Source organism: Pimephales promelas, chromosome 2 (assembly GCF_988280905.1).
Source record: "Pimephales promelas chromosome 2, fPimPro1.hap1.1, whole genome shotgun sequence".
Lineage (NCBI taxonomy): Eukaryota > Metazoa > Chordata > Actinopteri > Cypriniformes > Leuciscidae > Pimephales > Pimephales promelas.
The window spans coordinates 49628090-49648640 of NC_142770.1; the positions used below are offsets into that span (position 1 = coordinate 49628090).

General features: G+C 41.5%; 1 long non-coding RNA gene across 2 annotated transcripts; it reads right to left on the reverse strand.

Annotated features, from left to right (window-relative positions):
* Positions 1 to 17816: 17816 nt before the first annotated feature.
* On the reverse strand, positions 17817 to 20169 carry LOC120459741 (uncharacterized). 2 transcript variants are annotated; one of them, XR_016146397.1, is made up of 4 exons: positions 19769 to 20169; positions 19602 to 19675; positions 19454 to 19522; positions 17817 to 18634 (listed from the first exon to the last, which is right to left on the reverse strand). It is a non-coding gene; the product is annotated as an uncharacterized LOC120459741 (long non-coding RNA). The 2 variants fall into 2 exon arrangements; XR_016146396.1 differs by lacking the exon at positions 19769 to 20169 and having other exon boundaries at positions 19602 to 19731.
* Between the last annotated feature and the right edge of the window lie 382 nt (positions 20170 to 20551).

Consider the following 20551-nt stretch of genomic DNA (forward strand, 5'->3'; position numbering starts at 1 on the left):
GAGGAATAATTTGACACTAGAATCATAAAAAATGCATGGATGAGAAAATGAATAACGTTAAAGGATTTTACCAAGAGTTATTAAGCGCACAAGCCGTTATACGATCTCATTCCGTGTTCTGACAGACACCCAATGTCAGGGAAATCCAGGCCAGCTCATAACTGGAGTCGGGCCTTCGTCGTGTCCTGTTATCACGAATTTACGTTGCTACGTTAGCTGCTATAGATCTTTTTCGCAGCTTCCACATAAATATAGTGTCACAATGACCATCGTGCAGGTTTTCACTTAAACACAGTTGAGTGAAAACTAAATGTGTGTCATCTCCTGTGCATTGGTCTTAAATTGACTGTGTACTGCTGTGCTGTCTGTCTTTAACCCATTTACTCCTAAAACGTCAGCTAAAAACGCCTATAAAAACCTATGTTGTTCTAGGATAAATGTCCTTATCTCCTGAGGGTTTTCTGAAAAAATACTAAGAATTGTCAACGTCTACTAAAACCTTAATATCTAAGCCTCTGTAGCACTTAGAAACATGAAATAAAATACATTTTAAAGGTAAGAATCACAGCTTTTATTTAAACATGCTTCCTTGGAACTCATATAACAAAACATTTTTCTAGAAATTCTCAAAAAATAATTTAATAAAAAATATAAATCAATTATATAAAATATCACAAATAATATTTTAAAACATGCCAACACTGAACAATTCATTTTATGAGAGAGAGGTAGTGAAAGTCCTGAGGTGGAACTGGGAACAGCCTCAAACAGACAGACAGACTCACTGACTGACTGACTGACACATTAACAAAAAGAGACTGGCAGAGAATCATTTGTGGCGAACAACGTGGTACATGAAGCACTCGCGGTGCAGAGGAAGGTTGCATTGCCTGCACCCCATCAGAGTTGACCCAGGACGCACATCGGTGCCGCAGTGCTTCAGAGAACACTCCCTGCAGGTCTTCCTCTTTTTGTTGATCTGGACCAGGTCATGTTCAGCAGAAGCTCCAGTTGGGCTGGTGGGGTTCACATTAGGAGCACTTCTCGCAGTGACGGGCACGATCAGCTCCTGGGTCAGATCCTCCAGCCAGTCCTTGTAGCCGCCCCTCCTGTACTTCCACTTGGCTCCTCCCGCAGACCAGGCAGCCACAAAGGCATTGTAGCACGCCACTGAAACAAAATAAAAAAACAGCCTCCTCCACCACTTCGTAGACCGATGATGGATCTGGTAGTAGCCCACCATCTGGTCCAGAAGATCAACTCCTTTCATATGCTGCTGATAGTCAGCGAGGCATGCTGGCACCCGAACCTCCGTTTGGCATTGACCATTGGCCTTCCTCCTCACTATCCCATGAGCTGTCGGGTCATGGTAGTTGGAGAGGACCATCACAGCCTTGGTGTCTTGCCAGACACAGAAGGTCAACTCATCCCGCTGCGCCACATTGAACTCATGCTTGTTCAACTCAGCCTTCTTTGTGAGCTGCGTCATCTTGGGGAGGTCCTTTCTGTTGGCACGCACCGTTCCACACGCTTGCACCCCCCTGACCTTGAGGTCCAACATCAACTTCACACTGGTGTAAAAGTTGTCCATGTATACACACAGGTTAGATCCGTAATAAGGGGTCACCAGGTCTGGCACTATCCGGTGAGCCAGGTCTTTCTCCATCTTACCCTGAATGGCACCCGTGTACACCTGAAAATGGGTGACATAGCCTGTTTTGCTCTCCGCCATGACCCACACCTTTATTCCCCACTTCACCGGCTTCATGGGGAGGTACTGCCGAAAGCCCAGGCGTCCCTTGTACTTCACCATGGACTCATCCACGGTCACAAAGCCATTGACTTCATAGAGCGCCTGGAATCTAACCAGGAGGAGGTCCATCCACTTCCTGATCTTCCAGAGCTTGTCCGTTTTGTCCACGGCAGGGTCCATGTTATCTTGGAGATGGAGATATCTGAAAATCATTGTATTTATTAATTTTATGACTATTTATTCATTATGCCATTATTGTATTATTATTTATTGTGCTATTTACTCATTATGCCATTATTGTATTATTATTTATTATGGTATTTATTGATTTAATCATCATTGTATTATTATCCATTATGCCATTATGTAAAATAATTTATTATTCTATTTATTCATTTTACCATCACTGAATTATTATCCATCATGCCATTATGTATTAATATTTATTATGCTATTTACTCGTTATGCTATTATTGTATTATTATTTATTGTGCTATTCATTTTACTTCATTGTATTATTATTCATTATGCCATTATGTATTATTATTTATTAAGCTATTTACTCATTATACCATCATTGTATTATTATTATTCATTATGCCATTATTGTATTATTATCTATTATGCTATTTATTCATTATGCCATTTTTGTATTATCTATTATGCTAGTCATTCATTCTAAAAACAAATCACAAATCATTACCTCCAGATCATGTCGAAGCGGTCCCTTGCCATGGCCTTGGGGACGTTGGTCTGGTACAACCATTTTGTCTGCCTCCAGAAATCCCTGCGTGCTGGCAGTTTCAAAATACCAAAGGCGAGACACAGCCCGACAAATGTCTTCATCTCCGTTTTGGAAACAGGCTTCCACTTTGAGTTGGTGGGGGTCTGACCGCGCGTCTGTTCGGCGTACCGATTAGTTTCCGTCACCAACATGTCCCAAAGCTCATCGGTAAAAATAGACGAAAATACATCCAGGGGGGTAGCATCCATGGGGATCGGTTGTTTCACCCCTGCTTTGCGGGTGAACTGCTTCGTCTTGCACGGCTGGTAACCCTCAGTTCTCCAATCTACCTGGAATCCGTAAAACTCATCCTCCTCCTCTACGTCTGTGTCCCACAAATCCCACTCCTGTGCTCTATCCAAAGGATCATCCGGCATGTATTCATCCTCTACCACCTCCTCCCTCTCAAACTCCTCACTAACATTATCTTCCAATTCAATGTCACTGCCCTCGCTATCAAAATCCTCCTCTGTCGTTGCCATTTCGCGCTCGCGTCTCCGAAAAAAAATCCAAAACAAATGCACGTGTGTGTCTGATTGATTGACGTGATTTTCAGCGAACCACAGTACATTTGGGTGGTCACGTGGTCGTTAAAAAATCGACAAGACCCACCTCATGTGTATCTGAACCAATGACAGTGCGTTTTATGCTGCACGTGTCATGAAAAGTTTGATGAATACAAAATGCCGGCGGGAGTTTCAGAGTTGCGCAACGCAGTAACCTGCGGTAGATGTAATGTTGCGGCACGCAGCTTCCGTCACAAATGGGTTAAAATAGGCAGGCTCTCACTGCGATTCGGACAGGAGGGCTCGACCAGCGGTTCGGAAGGGGGACGAGCCCGACCCACGAGCGGGGAGCCGTCACTGCGTATGAACGGGGGAGCCTGCAATTTTTAAATATTACACCGTAATTTGGATATGCTTACGACGCGGGCGTGGAATACGGTGATGGTGTCGATGAACAGAGCGCAACAGGTGATGGAATTTAACTAATTAATTAGTAAGGGCTTGGTGAGCGTTTCGGATGTGGAAACGGCTGGATCTAATGTAAGTTTTGAAGGCTTCAGATGACCAGCGACTGAGGGTTTGGATTTGTTGTTGGGAAAGACCTTTTTGTGCGGCTGTGGTTGCTGCGCCGATGCGAAAAGAATGGCTTGAAAATTGGTTTGCTGAGATGCCGGATTTGATGAGGACTGCTTTGAGATGTTTTTGGAACCAGAATCTTGTGGCTGGATGATTGGAGTCGTCTGTGAAGAGTGGATCGAGAGGGGATTTGAGCGTAGAACGTTTATACTGAAGGTAATTTAGCAGGGAATGGAACGGTTGAATGGTAGTCGGCAGATTGAAAATATATACAAAATGACCTTTTTTAGCTCAATCTGTTTTGCTTTGTTTGATAAAAAAAGATATAGTTTCGTTATCCACAATCTGTAAATCTGAAATGGTAGGGTGAATATTTGGATTGAAATTGGATGTGATTGTCAATTCCGAGCAACGGAGAAAGCCGAAGAAAGCTAAAATAAACATAGCTTCTAATGTGCGCGCTGTGTTGGTGGAGTGGTATCCTAGACGGAGTGATGAAATACATTTGGCGAGTATGTCAATTGTAATGGGTTGTCTGGTATCCGGGCGAGTGGGGTGAGTTCTTTGAATTCCTTTAATGAGAAGGGACGTTTGGAAGTTATTAATAGCGGGGGCGGGCTTACCATAAATTAATTTGTGAAAGAATTGAATGCCGCTTAAATAGCTTTTTATCGATCCGGCTTGGAGACCTTTAACTTGATTGAGGTGAGATATGAAAGAAGAAACAGTTAGAAGAGAAAAATCGGGAAACGGTAGGTTATGCGAGAGGTGAAATAATTTGAAAGATTTCCACGCTGTGTAGTATGATTGGAGAGTTCTGGGAGAAACTGCTTGCAGGATAGAATCGATGGACATGACCAGAAGGGATTTCAACGGATGGTTTATGGGAAGATTAGTTGAGAATAAGGAGGTACTGGGGTTGGAACGGGGTCCGCTTCTGGTGCCAGCATCCTGAATCTCTGAAAATAGAAACGGGAGAGAGTCAGCGATTTGGTTGAGAACACCTGGAACGTGTTTTGCATTAATGATTAACTGATCGCAGGAGGAGATCCAGATGAGGCGTCTGAGGAGTGGCATTATTGCAGGTGAGCGAGAACGACCTTTATTGATGCATTGAACGGTTGCTTCATTGTCGCAATGAATTTGAATGCTTTTAGATGACCATTCTTTCCCCCATTGGGAAGCTGCGACGACGATCGGCTAAAGAGCTCAAAAAGGGCAGAGGAGGCTGAGGACTTGGGAGTGTCTAGCAGCTGGGGGGGCCAGGGAGATGCGAACCAGTGACCTTGGTAATAACCTCCGAAACCGTTTGAGGGAGCTGCGTCTGTGAACAACTTGATGTCGAGGGGGAGAGAGATAAAATCAGCGTTTAAAAAAGTTAAACCGTTCCACTGATTAAGGAAAGTGATCCATAATTTTAGCTCCTTTTTGCACTCGCAAGATAGGATGATTTGATCTTCCAGCGCGTGAACTGATGACGAGAGGGCGAGGAGATGCGCGATGAACGGGCGGCCTTGCGGGATGATGCGCATTGGATAGTTTAAATGGCCAAGCAGCGAGAGGAGTTCGTGTTTGGAACACTTTGAGCGGTCCGTAAGATTGGCGGCGATTAAAATGATTCGATCTATTTTTTCCTTTGGCAGTGAAGCCTGGAAATGAACTGAATCCAGATTGATGCCCAGAAATTCTATGGATATGGTTGGCCCTGTTTTTTTTTTCTGAGCTAACGGAATCCCTAGCTCGGCGAAGACTTTTTGCACCCTGACGAGGTGAGCCGCGGGGATGGCGTCGTGAGGTGAAATAATTAAGAAATCATCGAGCAGATGGAGAAGGTGAGGAATTGCATAGTTGTTGGAAAGGATCCAACATATGGCTTCTGATAGGGTGTCAAAGATTTTGGGGCTGCTTTTGCAACCGAATGTTAAGCGTACCGAAAAATATGTTATAGCTTGATCAATGTCGTGATATTTAATTGAAAACTCTTCGAGGGGAATGAGACTGTTGATGCTTGGATATGGAGAGTTGTGAGGAGCTGAGAGGTCGATAATCAAACGCTTTTTCCCTGAAAATTTTCTTGTACCCACACCTATGGGGCTAATGCGAAATTTGTCGAACGGGGGGACTTCGAACGGACCGATCATGAAACCTGATTCTATTTCTTTTTAAATTAGCTCGTCTACCACTTCAGGCTCTGCTAAGGAGGACTGAAGATTATTGCAGATGATGTTTTTCGTAGGCTGGCATTCCACGCCGGGTTTAAAACCTTGGCTGAGACTGGACAACAGGTAATTTGTAAAGTTGACGTCTGGGTGACGGAATAATTCCTCAGCCAGACGGGAAATATTCACTGGAGTCGAGAGATAGTTTTTCTCACCTTTATTTACAGCTTTTTGTACAGGACATACAACACGGGCGTGGGCACCGCCACAATAATTGCAAATGTGGAGATAACGACAGCGTTGTCTTTGGCATTTGCCCTCGTTGAAATTGTTACAGACTTGCCTGTTGGACACAACGTTTGGAGCTCTGTTCGAAAAGTCGCTACCGGAAGAGAGGTCCTCTCTTGCCGGTCGCGGGACATAGCTTGTGGATTTGATGGGGATCTGCGCTGGGCCGGGAGGAATTGAGGGATTCATTTGCGGGCATGCTGTGGTGGCATGGTTTACGGACCTGCAAATTGCGCAAGAGATGTTTCGGCATCCGAGAAACACACGATTATGGAGATCAGAGTCCAACGCTCCCCAGTAAGGACACTGATTCCATTGAGAAATACGGACGGCGCATTTAGCAGAAAATAATTTGTGATAACTGTAAAAATGACTACCCCCATACGACAGTGCGAGCTCCGCTATTATAGAAAGGTAATTGTTGAGCTCGCGCCGTCTATGGTGGAAAACAGAGCATATAACTTAGCATAAAAAACAACAAAAATAACGACTTTATTTCAACTATTCGTTTATTTCTCCCTCTGCGCGAGTCAGGTTACTAGTTTAATAGCGTAAGCTTCTGTTATTGTACGTCACACGCATCACACACACATGACCAGCGTCGGCCAATAGTGAGCCTACGTGTGACGTAGCTCTACGCAATCACACTACGTTAAATGACTACAGGCTTATGGAGAAGGAAGTGAATAGTTGAAATAAAGTCGTTAGTTTTGTTGTTTTTTTGCGCACAAAAGTGTTCTCGTCGTTTGATAAACTTAAGATTGAGCCCCTGTAGTCACTTGGACTATTTTAACGATGTCTTTAATGACTTTTCGGGGACAGCAAGAGCCAGTCCCTCAGGAAGCCTATGGACTGTATGCAGGAGCGATCTAAATATCTTAAATATCTTAATTTGAGTTCCGAATATGAACAAAGGTCTTACGGGGTTGGAACAACATGAGGGTGAGTAAATACTGACAGAATTGTCATTTTTGGGTGAACTAACCCTTTAAAACGCGAATTTTCATGTTCGAAAACTCAACGGATCCAGCCGTGGGTGGGCTCTTTAGAGGCGTCTATTTGAGCTGAAAAGAATGGAAAAAGTAGCCCCCTTTGGCCGCGTTTTCTTGGAGATATAAGCCGAAAACCGTCGGGCGCGTTCTAAAATGGTGGCCGCATTTCAAAAATGGCGGCCGCCTAATTGCGGGACAAAATCGCCTGTATCTCGGGGACCCGGGCGAGTTGGACATCATGGGAGGGCTCTTTGGAAAGGCCTTATCCGCCACTGTAATCTATTCGAGTGTGGGGAAGGTGGAGAAAGCAGCTCCTGAAAAAAACGTCCTTTCCCCTCCATTGAATGTGGATGGTGACTGAAAAATGTGAATGGTGACTGGAGTTTTCACCTCTACTGTACTAAGCACACTCTATTGAACATCACACTAGTTTTGATCATTGTATTTTAATTAAAATCCACACATTGATGTACATTACAGCCATAAATGATGTATTATTAGCCTCAAAAAACGCCAGTCCACTCTGGACAGTCCTCTCAGTTGAAAGTGGCCTAAAAACTCCCTGTTGACTTTGGACAGTCCTCTCAGTTGAAAGTGGCCCAGAAAACCCCTAATACCGCCCCCAGTCCACGTCGGACGGTCCTCTCAGTTGAAAGTGGCCCGGACACCGCCCCCCCCAGTCCATGTCGGATGGTCCTCTCAGTTGAAAGTGGCCTAAACCCTCCTGCTGACCTTTTCCAGTCCACTTTGGACGGTCCTCTCAGTTGAAAGTGGCCCAAAAACCCCCTGCTTGATTTGACTACCTTTTCCAAGTGGCCTCAAAAAGTTTTTCTTTGAAAACTGTTTTATGAACCACCTCCACTGTACTACGTACACTCTATTAAACACATAATAAAACACACTAATTTTCAAGTTAATTCAGTGTTTAGTTTGCATGAAAATGAGTGTCCTCGAAACCACTATTTGGCGGGACAAATCGTGGTTTCGTGGACAAAGTGGTTTTTGAGCTTTTATTTTAATGAAACATGTTTAACAAGACTCAGTGGGGCCCCCTGGAAAAGTCTGGTGGCCCTGGGACCTCGTTCAGTGGTTGAAAGGTCAAAAAAGGATGGAAAAAAGGCCATTTTGAAACTGACAGGGGTCAAAAAGGTCAAACCATCAAAACGAGCTGTCATACAGACACGGAAGGTCGCAGGACCCTGAAACTCGGCAAGTTCCGTCATCTGGGGACCTTGAGGCGTCTTTGAGGGCCCTAGCCGCTTTCTAAGCGTTTCATAGCCCCCGTTTGTGATGAGCCCATTCATTGTGGATGACTACTGAAAAATGTGGATGGTGACTGGAGGTTTCCTTTGTTGTTGTTTTATTAAACCACCTCTACAGTACAAAGTACACTCTATTGAACACATCACACTAGTTATGATCATTGTATTTTAATTAAAATCCACACATTGATGTACATTACAGCCAAAATTATGTATTATTAGCCTCAAAAAATGCCTCTCCCCGCCCATACACCCAGCCCCCACTTTGGACAGTCCTCTCAGTTGAAAGCCCCCGCTGATTTGACAACCTTTTCCAGTCCACTGTGGACAGTCCTCTCAGTTGAAAGCCCCCCGCTGATTTGACAACCTTTTCCAGCCCACTTTGGACAGTCCTCTCAGTTGAAAGCCCCCGCTGATTTGACAACCTTTTCCAGTCCACTTTGGACAGTCCTCTCAGTTGAAAGTGTCCTCAAAAACAGTATAAAAGAGCACTGCACAGGTCAATCTTTACAGCAAGAACTCGACATGGCGATTGAAGACTGCCCGATCTGCTTCCGTCCCTACCACCAGCTGAGCCAGCACCTGACCAACACTCACCTCGTCAAGAACAAGGAGGAGAGGAGACTGCTGCTGGCCCTTTCTTCCGGGAGGGTGGACGTCCGGAAGGGCACTTGCCCGGTGCCCGCCTGTGGTAAGTCCACCACCCGGATGGACCGCCACCTGAAATGCCACAGCGAGCTCACGCCCTCGACTCGGAGGAAGACGCTGGCTTCCATCAAGAGGAGGAGGATAATGGTGGACCTGGTCAAGCTGAGGGCGAGTAACCCTGAAGTGCCGCTGGCCTCGACTCTGGACCAGGAGGACGTCCCGGGGCCTGTGGAGGAGGAGGAGGAGGTGGCGGACGCCCCTGCTCTGCTCTGCACCAACCCCGCCTGCCTGTGCGTCAGGGACCAGTTGGCGGACATGCACCGCCAGGTGGAAACCCTGAGCAAGGCGCTACAGGAGGTCTCCCGCCGCTACAAGCGACTGAGGAGGAGGTCGAGGCCAGCCCCCTCTTCCCAGGTAGCGAGGGTGACGGGGAGGCTCCTGTCTGCCCTCCGGTCCCCCGAGAAGGGAGATGGTGGCGGGGACGAGGAGGAAGAAGAGGCCTGCGCCGGGCCTTCGGAGGAGTGGGACGACGGGGTCCCCCAGCCTCTCGCCCCTGCCCAGCCATCTCTGCAGCAGGAGAGGTATCCCTTCCCCGACCACGTGCCAGCTCTGAGTGAGTACTTTTTATTCTATTTTATTTTAGGATTGCTTTTACCTGATAATTTATTTTACTTGCTTAATTTTTTGTTTAAAGTGTGTAGCTTTTCTGTTGTTACGTTTGTCTGTAAAGCGCTTTGAGAAAGCAACTTTTAAATGCTTTTTTAAAAATAAATGTATTATTATTATTATTATTACTTTGTGGCTTCTCCCTCTGCGGACAGTGTTTTCTGACCCCCGTGTTTTTGTTCTGACCCTGTATGTTGTTGTGTGTTGTGTCTCTCTTTTTGCAGACGTCCAGCTGGAGGAAATTTCAAGACCGGCCCCCTCCGCCAGCCCCCCGGACCAGGAGCAAGGACCAGGAGCAGGACCAGGACCAGGACAAAGACTAGGACAAGTAAGTCTTCGGTAAGTCTGACTTTTGGCTGGTCTATTTAAACGTTTGTCTGACGAGTGTTTGGAGTGTTTGCTCATTCTTCTTTCCCCTCTCGCTCTTTGCAGGGCCAGAGCTTCCCGGGTTTCGGCACCAGTGTGATACAGATCGGGTTCTGTGTGAAGTGTAGGTGATGGAAGGAGACACAGGGTCGGCAATATCTGGGGCTCGTGCACTTTTATTTTTCACTCTTTCCACAGCGCCCTCCGCGCTCACAATAACGTCACTCAAATAAACAAATCACAAACAGAAAGTAAATGGGCAAAACTCTTCCCGCTGGCTACAGCTTCACAATAGGCTCAATCTCAATGAAGACGTCGTGTCTGGCCGGTCCGTGCACGAGCTCCCAGTCTCTCTCAAAAGTGCTGTCTGCCCGGGCTGTTTATATGCGGTCTCCTCACGCCAATTACTGCAATCACAGACAGGTGTTCGTCATTTGAACTTGACCCGCTTACTCACCATGGTTCAAATAGAGCTCACTGGGCCCCGGGGCTATGAGTTACTGCAGGGCCCCCCCCCACCACTTTAGGTCACCAACTACATGAGCTAAATGTTATATTATTATACGAGTCATATACGTTATACGATATTATTATTTATCCATCTATGATATACTTCACAGTTAAGTTATGTTACTTTTAACACGATTTTTTTTATCATATCAAAATGTATTGACTAAAATTTCATAATTATTGTGACCAATTTCAATATCACCAAAAAATAATAGTAGCTTAAGAAAATAATCTCAAGCTTATGATGACAAGAGTCACAAATTAAAATAGCACAAAGGCACAATAAATCGACCTATGAAAAACTTAAAGCACTGAATAATATTATATAAAGTAATCAAATATACAATACATGGTTTTCACTATAAATTCAACATTCATTCTTGTTAATTTTGCAAAAGTAATTCAGTCAAATGCAGTAAATTACTTTCTTTCTGATGTTTGATTAACATTATTGACACACATGGCGACAGCAGCTTTATTAGCAGCGTCTGTCACTTTGAGACCTCAGAGTCGGATTCAAGTGCGCTGTGCAAAACCGTCTCAAGTTCACCACAGTCTGGTTCACCTTGGTCTCAAAACCAGCATTTACAAAATTAATTCTCTCCCGCTGCTCACTGTGCCTGAGTAGTTTGAAATAATTTGTATCCAAACCACAACGTTTAAAAACGCGTTTAAATGATAAACTTACATCATGATGGCGCAGCAAAATTTAAATATTTCTACCGGATATAGGCTATTATCGCCAGTCCTTTAGGCGAATATAGAGTTTAATCAAACACAAAAAGCAAAATTATACATCCATCAAGTTAATATTCAAACTTACCGAAAGTTTGTGGGGTCGATGATGACGCTGTAGCGCATATAGCGCATACCCACTTTTTGCGCCACTGCCTATTCTAATAAGGCGCAGGCAGCAATCATCTATAGGCCTACGTGCAGCAGCAGGTCGGTCGTTCACAAGTTAAATATAGAATAAATATATTTGTCATATCAAATTAAAACCTGACGTTTCAATTTACCATGCCCTGCTCAGAGCCGTTGGCCCTGCATGCCTACGGGGGTTTGAATGACAGGTGGCCTGGCCAATCATAACGCCGAATACGCAACTTTGTCCGACAACAAAGCTGTCAGTCGGTGGACATGAACTAGAAAACGGTATTGTTTAAATTACTTAAATGGTATTGTTAATTACTTAAATGACAATATTTGAAAGTTGAGACTTTGTTTCATACCAACAGTAAGCTACTCTGAACTCTCTCTCGTAATCACTCGGTGTAACTTAGTCTTTGCCCCGCGAAGTATTTTTCACTGCGTGAGTGCATGAGAACATGATGTGCGTGACTCGTGAGAGCCGCCTGACTCGTGGCCCGTCACATAGTACCTAAAAAAGGCGGGTCTTTGCGAACGTCTCTATTAATGATAATGATTCCATGATAATGCATGGAATATAAGGCAAAGTGCAACTAAATAACAGGGATAATTTGTGGGGGACGTTGCGTCGTAAGGCTTTGGTAATCAGATGGCTTGCAGTATCTGCTCCACAGCCAATCACGGGCCCCCTCCTTGCTTGGGCCCCGGGGCTTAAGCCCCGCCTAGCCCTATGGTTAATGCGGCCGTGTCCGCCGTGTGATCCATGGTCCATGTTGCTGTTTTGGTGCCGGAGTGAATGAAGCCCGAGATGATCGCGTCCTCCTGGGCAGAGGAACACACGGAGTAGACGAAGTCGGAGTCAAAGAGTTAACGTTACTAACCACTGATTTGTTAGCGTCGGCGCGTGATGCTTCAAGCGTTGAGCGCCGATCCAACAGCTCGGCTTGCTTCACCAGCAGACCACGGATCTGTTTGTCGACGTATCCCAGCTCCTGCTTCACCATGAAGAGCTCGAACGTGTCCTCACCTGCACTCAGAGGTAATGTTAGACACGCATCTGATATGTTCGCCATTATAACAGATAAACAGCAAATTAGCAGTGATACTACAACTATCACCACTAATTTAGGACCTATTAGTAGTGATACTACAACTATCACTACTAATTTAGGACTGAAATGCCGGAAATAACCAGGATTCAGTGAAACGGGTGTAAAATGAGACGGCCAATAGGCGAGAGGCCACGCGTGAAATGCTAGCGGGCTAAAGGCTAGTAGCCGGGATTCGGAAGGTTGGATATAAGTAGCGATATCAAAGCAATCCAATTGTTTTTTATAAGGAATAGTATCGAGGATAAGTTCACATGATATAAAAAAATAGAAAGTGCTTGTTTATAAATGAGTGGTAAAGAAGAAAATCAAGGATTAGTGAAGAAATTCTCCGGAGCTACAAACACAAACAACAGATCGCACGCGCAAGTGTGAGTAAAACAAAGTGTGTGAGTCAAAGTGTGTGTGTGGGGTGTGTGGTGTTTATGTGTGTGTGGGGTGATGTGTGCATGTTGGGTGATGTGTGTGTGTGTGTGTGGTGTGCGTGCGTGTAGGGTGTATTGCGGTGTCCGTGAGCGGGGTGTGCATGTGAGGTGTGTGGTGTGAGTGTGTGGAGTGTGTGGGGTGTAGGGATGGGTACCGAAACCCGGTATTAAACGGGCCCCGGTACTGAATTTTGAAAGACCGCTGTATCGATAAGCTCGGACGTTATCGGTTCTGCTGTCGGTACTGGAGAAATTATTTATCATTCCTCTAAAGACGTTATCTTGAACATGTTTATATCGCCAGCCTTTTCTATATATAAACTATATTTTAATTAAACCATTTGTCTGTGGTGCAAATTTGAAATTCGCAGTTCAAGAGAGAGAGAGCGATCTCTCACGCAAAGCCACAGCACGCGCAACACGACAGCCTTTGCTTATTGAGTGACAATGAGGACAGAACTAAACATTCAACGTGGTTACACTTTAGATGTGGGATATTATTCTAATATATTTTGTATTTCGGCTTCCAAAGATTATAAAAAGAAAATATTTGAGATAAAACCGTTAAAAATCAAGACGCATGATCTGTCCAGCTTAACGTCCTTTAGCCTACTTCACAGCACTGCGGAGCGCTGTCAGTTCTTCCTAAAACCCAAACATACCGTCAGAATCAGCACGATCGGCGATTGTTGCAAAATGCTGTCTTCTACTGTTGCAAGATCAAAAAATGGCTATTAAAAACACAAAAGCCTGCGCAAGAGACGCTGTTCACAAGGCGGTGCTCGCTCCGAAACGGACTGCAACGAGACAAGAAAAGTAACCTATACTTTGGGCTTTGTGTGTCCTTAACTATCAAATATACATACGAATGTCAAAATGACCAGCTCTGAGATTCACTTAAACACAGTTTATTCACTTAAACACAATTATGTCTTAAATGGACGCAAATAATAGGGAGAAAATGATGGTGCTTCAGTTACCGATTAGATTTGCTCTCGGTCTTAAAGGGGCAGCAGTCTAATAGCCTAAACGTGCTGACGATTCAGCCATTAATGCAAATCAAACAACAAAAGGCAGAGAAAATCACTCACAGCTTTTGAATGAGTAACTTTAGATTTATAAGCATTAATCTCTCTATGATAAACTATACAGTGCTATTTTATATTTGATTACTAAATTAGGTTTCTTTTCAGACAGAAACAATTACCTGAAAAGATATGTTAGTACACCTTCCTGAAATTAAAGCACTTTGTATATAATTTGTATCTTTGATTAATTGTATTCTTGTGTTTGTACTTGTTTTTTTTCTTATGTGTCCTTTTTGTATATAAAACAAAAAAAGCCTGCACATTGCTGCATAACAAAAATATATTTTTCTTCGTTTTGCTTTTTCTATTTTACATTTCAATATATAGAGTTGAATTATGTTCTTAATTCTTAATTCTTAAAAAAAAAACAAAAAAAAAACAAAGAAAAAACAAAACAAAAAGAACCGATAAGAATACCGTTAAAGTACCGGATCGATAAGCGGTATCGGTAAGAGTAGTAATACCGATAAAACCTTAACGATACCCATCCCTAGTGGGGTGTGTGGTGTTGGGTGTGCGTGTGGGGTGTGTGTTGCAGTGTGTGTGGGGTGACTTACGGTACAGCCGTGTCTTTGAGGACATGAGACCGAATGCCCTCTTACGGTTCGCCCCCTTCCAGCTAATGTTCTTGGCCACATCTTCAGTGAACTTTCGAAAGAGAATGTTCCACGCCACTCTCTTCACATCTTGGCCACCAATCGTGGCCAAAGAAGAAATCTAAAAGAAAGTCACAAAACACCTTAAAATACAGACAAGGTATAAAGCCCTGATGTAATAACTTGTACGGCAATCTTTGCCCCACCTCCACCATAAACCCACCACCACCCCAGCACTTTACCAAATAGAGTTGAGAGTGACTTAGCATTTAACACTGACGTCACTATTTATGCTCGAACAATGAAAATGCAATTGGTGACATATCCTAAATGTTGATCTTACCTTGCACAGGTGGGTTAGGTCCTCAGCACAAGATCTAATAATAAACTGCAAAGAAAACAGAATTATGTTAAATTGTGATTAGGATTTCGGATACCAGTATGCAGCTGAAGTGGCATGACGTTATAGCTCAGTCTGTTCTGTCGAGATGAGCTGGTGGAATCAAAAAAATAAATAAATTGATGAATATGGTGCTGTTCTGCAAAATTAAAATTATTCTACCATCAACACACTATTAACTGTTTGATAGAATAATTCCAGGTGGTAAATATATGGAACACGCATTTCACCATAGTAGGAAAAAATACATACTGCAGTCAGTGGGGATTGACATCTGTTTGATTAAAACATTCTTCCAAATATCTTACTTTGTGTTCAGCAGAACAAATCAACACATAGAGGTTTGGAACAACATGAGGGTGAGTAAATACTGACAGAATTTTCATTTGTGGGTGAACTAACCCTTTAAAAGTAGACCTGTAGGACAGGCTACGTAGACCGTTGTATAGTCAAGTAAACTGTTTTTAAGCTTTTTTAGGCTATATTTTAGGCCATATTTCGGAGTAGTATAGGCTAAAAGTAGACGGAACATATTTTAGTATAGAAGTTAGCGCACTTGAATAAACTTTCTGTGAGGGCCGGTCAGTGATTCTTTATTTGATTCCAGAAAAAAAAAAAAACGGATGTCCTCTGCACATTAGTCAAATAAAAACAATAACGCTAATCATCAAGACATTTATTTCATCTTGTAAACTCGGATCACATTTGAATGCCCAATAGCGAGTCAACACAGTCTGCAAATTATCCACATTGTTAGCACTTAAGCTAGCACAAGTTAATGCAATGGATTTACAGATAACTTTCCCATTTTACCAAAACCTTCGACAATGCAGGTAGATTATATTTTAAAAAGACAGTTATACCATTATTACACCATGGTCTGGGTGAATACTCGATTCTGATTGGCTGCAGGGTGTCCGTTAAAAAGTGATAGAGGACACCTAGGAAAGTAGTTCTGGTGAAACTGCCTGTTTACCATTCGAAATTAATAAATAAATGCGCTGCCCACAACAGCTGTGAGTAACCATAGCAACAGGCAGTCAAAGTATCCGTTAACAATTTGCTCTTTCAAAACAAACATCTAACGTTAGTTAGATATTACATAGCTAATACAACAATGAGCGACTTCGTTTTTTCTTTTAACATTTATGGAGAATATGACAACTTTGACGACTGGGATGCTGCTGAAGAAAGAAAAAATGTAAATAAAACGGAGAAACGTCACAAAGAAAATGACACCGCTGCGGCTCTGAATGAGACCCTGCGGGAGTTTTACGCAGCTGTCCAGACAACCAAGGCAGGAGGAGAGTACAGCGTTTCGAACCTAAGAAGCCTGTTTGATTAATTGTTTTATGTGTAATAAAAAAAAAAAAAAAAACTATGCCTACCTTTTGTAATGATATCAGTATGTTGTTCCTGAGAAAACCACTAGAGGTCACTGTGTGTTAAGTGATGGGTGGTAACATTACTAGAGCAAGGCAGATAGAAAAAAGCACATGGAAAGAACTAGACATGCTTGTAGTTACTGCACTGCAGATTGTTTAATAAAGAAAGAATTAAACAAAACATGGTACCAGGAGTGAAATCATCCGAAGATTACCTGTTGTGAAAGCGTCAAGATGGATACTTTGAGACCACCGGAGAATTTGAAGCTCACAGGCAATGTTGATTGCAACTGGCGCAGTTTCAGACAGCAATTTGAGTTATACATGGCAGCCATCGGGATGGATATGGAATTAATTTTGAGCCAATAAAAATGAACGTAACTTTTCAAGAAACGAATGAAAATATAAATTGAAACTGAATAAAATATCTTTGAAACTGAAAAAGAATGAACCGCAAGCAATTTTTTTGACTTTGTTTTTAATACACTACATGTTTTGCTAACTATTCCTCATATTTCGTTTACTGATCTACACTTACAAATGCGCTTCCAGAGTTTTCATTTACGCTTCTGAAGTTTTCGTTTACACTCCCTGAGTTTGCGTTCGCAGTTCTGACACAAATCTCTCGTGGGGGCGGGGCTAGTAGCAGTGTATTCTCATTGGCTACTGAGCTTTTGATTGACAGCTTCTTGACCTGGAAGTGAAGACGTCAGAGTTGTGTTTACACGTGTGGATGTGAGCGTCTGTAAGCGCAGCTTTCTATTTAATTTTAGTGATATTAAGATATGTTTGTTTTTTAATTTTATCTGTATTTACCTTCTGCTGCGATTACTTTGTCAACAGAAGCTTTTAGGTTCACAACAGATCAGTCTATTCAGGTGTAATTGTACATCAAAGTAGGCCTACTGTATATGACTACTTAAAATATTTTGTCCAATGTTTTAGGAGAATATTTGTTTATTCTTGATGATTCGTTTGCATGTTAGGCTCTGAATAGGTTGTGCTATTACAATATAAAGAGAATAGCCTACTAGTATACGTGTGTGTGATATATTCAGCAGTCAAGAAAGTTTCACTTCAACCAGGTAATCAAGGTTGGCAACCATGGCCATCAAATTTCTCATTGTTACCATATGCATTTACACCATCAAATGATCATGTATGATCAATTAAATAAGAGGAATTTAAACTATATGAAAATTACAATCGTGGGTTGCTGTCAGATGATACAGACCTCAAAGGGCATTTCATTACATATTTCACACAAAGAATATTTTTGTTGGTATTTTTTTAATCATGCTGATAATTTTATTTATTTCATTTTGTTAATATTATTTTCTAACATTTAAAATGGTAAATATATTTGAACAATCATCAACAGGTTCAATTATGACTTATAAAATCAGTTAAATGAATTTAAATAAAAAATCTAATAAATTTATTCATTCTTTATTGTCACTACAGCATATACACAAGTACCAAAGTGAAAGTCTTGGATGCAGTTATGACAGGAAAGACCAGAATCCACAAAACATTAACTGCATACTATACATGTAATGCACAGTATTCTCATAATATAGATAATAAAATGTATAATCACAAAGATTTTTAATGAAATAATACATCTCTGTGAGTCCACATAACACAAGTGGATTGTACCCATGTATGACAGTTGGTCGGAAATTATTTTTAATAGTTAAAACAGTTTACATTATTAGTATTTTTTTTTTTATTCTATTGTTTCACTTCAGTATTGATTCATCCACTGAGGTCACATGGACATCACGGTCACTGTGTGTGGTTTTTAAAGCATCTTTAGGGCTTGCAGAGATGGATTACTTTCCTTAAAATCTTAATTCGTATTTATCTGTAGAAAGAAAGTAAAAAGCATCTGGGACAGCATGAGGGTGAGTAAAATAAGTGAGAATTTTATTTTTGGGTGAACTATCCCATTCATATGCTGTTGGTATGCTAATCCATGATCAGCAGAGACTAATGAGAATAAACTGCAACCTCTTGTGTACTGTGTTTGTTTTAATCTAGAGCTCCAAAGAAATTAAAATATTTGCTATTTTATAATATTAAAATAAAATACAACAGGTGTCTGAAGATAAGGATCCCAGTCATTCAAAGGTGATATGTCTGAACAAAGTAACATTATTGTCTGATGGAGACAGCTGATCTCTGGTATTATCACTCCATCCTCTGTGTCAGCATCAGAATTTTGTTTGTGGAAAAGTTGCTCAAATCCCTGGAAAATGAGAAAGGAAATATATTATAATCTAACAATACAAACTGCTTTGAACTCCCACATGCAGTAACCATTTGCAGACTTAAAATAATTATTTCAAACAAATTATATAAATGTTTTAAGGGATTTTACAGTACTAAATGTTTACCTGACTCACACACCATTTATCATCTGTAATACTATTGTATAACCAGTAGATGGCTCTATAGCCCAATAAACATTTATCCATGGCTGTGTAGCGTCTACTCCCTAGTTGCTGGATTTTTTCAGTCATAATTACTTGCATGTATTAGGTTTTGAATTTGGATATATATATATTTATATAAATTATTAAAGACTATTAAAAATGCAACATTTTTCTCCAAAATGTTGTTTTTTTAACATAATTATTACTAAAATATGGATACAGAAAAAGCATTTTGTTGCCTTTTGCAGAATAAATATTGCGCCCAGGGTTATAGTTCAAAACAAATGAGTGTTTACATATTATGAATGGAGATGTGGAAAATGGTCAAGTATCTCTCTCTTCTTTTAAAAACTCTGCATCACAAATTAATCAGCAATTGGCTTTACATTGCCAAAGTTGAACCGGGCAGTGATTGACAGGGCTCTGGTCCAAAGGCATTGGTCATTGTCTGATACAGTACATTTTGTACTGTAGGCTACAGTACAGATACTGTACAGTACTCTAGCACAATGTTGTTTGGGGTGGCAGAGGGGAAATATGATCTAATTGAAGCAAATATGATCTAATCGAAGACTGTAACCGTATGTAACGTTAGATAAACAAGACATGTAATGATTGGGCTAACAACTTACCAATTAAATCAAGACAACACTGCTGTATAATGTTATGGGCTCTCACTGAGCTCTAATATGCCTCTCCACCTGAAAAAGCAAGAACTGTATTATAATTAGTATTAGTTTAGTATTAATTAATAAAAAAAATAAAAACAATCAGACTTACCACGAGTAGCCTATGCTATCCAGTATTCTGATATCGACGATGACAAATTATATCATTTGTCTGTACTATTCCTTCTATAAGAAATCATATCAACAATATAGTGTAGCAGTAAATAAATAAAGAAATAAACGTAATATCACCTAAATGAAATAGAAAGCTACGCTTACAGACGCTCACATCCAAACGTGTAAACACAACACTCACTGACGTCTTCACTTCCAGGTCAAGAAGCTGTCAATCAAAAACTCAGTAGCCAATGAGAATACACTGCTACTAGCCCCGCCCCCACGAGAGATTTGTGTCAGAACAGCGAACGCAAACTCAGGGAGTGTAAACGAAAACTTCAGAAGCGTAAATGAAAACTCTGGAAGCGCATTTGTAAGTGTAGATCAGTAAACGAAATATGAGGAATAGTTAGCAAAACATGTAGTGTATTAAAAACAAAGTCAAAAAAATTGCTTGCGGTTCATTCTTTTTCAGTTTCAAAGATATTTTATTCAGTTTCAATTTATATTTTCATTCGTTTCTTGAAAAGTTACGTTCATTTTTATTGGCTCAAAATTAATTCGATATATCTTACTTACTGCATAACTAATAAGGAATTAATGAAGAACTAATAGCTAATTCTTTATTAACACTTAAGTGAGACTGATCTCATGAAGTAGCGTGTGTATATAGGCTATATTTGCACTAAAGCCACCTTTAGTACTTGTCTTTATACCAAAAACACGTCCGTCACAGAACAGCTACAGTGGTGTAGATCGTAGAGCCTGTAGTTTGTGAAAGAGCTTTTGATGCGCTCGGACCCGAGTTTGAATCCGCCTTTTGCCGAACATGAGATGTAAAATGTATAAACTAACATGAAGGTCTCTAGTGTTATATTTTGCCAATGAACTAAAAAACGAAACCATAATACGGCTTTTTGATTAATAATGTCGTCTAAGTTTAAA